Genomic DNA, 436 nt, shown 5'->3' with positions numbered 1-436 from the left:
TTAAAAAGTTTTTGTTTTGGGGCGCCTGGGTGGCTCAGTCGGTTGCACATCCGACTTTGGCACAGGTCATGGTCTCACAGCTTGTGGGTTTGAGCCCCAAGTCGGGCTCTGTGCTGACAGCCAGCTCAGAACCTGGAGCCTGTTTCAGACTCTCTGTCTCTCTCTGACCCGCCCCTGCTCGCTCACTCTCGCTCTCTCTCTCTCTCAGAAACCATTAAAAAAAAATTTTTAAGTAAAAAGTTTTTTTTTTTAATTAAAAAAGCGCAACCGAATAGGTGATATTTTGTTAGTGCCTTTCCAGTTACAGGTAGGTGTAGAGTTACACATGTGCTAGTTATGATATAAATTGTGTTTTTTACCATGGATCGAAGTCACGAGTTGGAAAGCCTCTGACCTAAGAGTAACAGGTTTTTCTCTAATTTGCCTGAAGGCAGTT

This window comes from Crocuta crocuta, unplaced genomic scaffold (assembly GCF_008692635.1).
Source record: "Crocuta crocuta isolate KB4526 unplaced genomic scaffold, BGI_CrCroc_1.0 scaffold273, whole genome shotgun sequence".
Taxonomy (NCBI): Eukaryota; Metazoa; Chordata; class Mammalia; order Carnivora; family Hyaenidae; genus Crocuta; species Crocuta crocuta.
Note: the sequence above shows the minus strand (reverse complement) of the source record.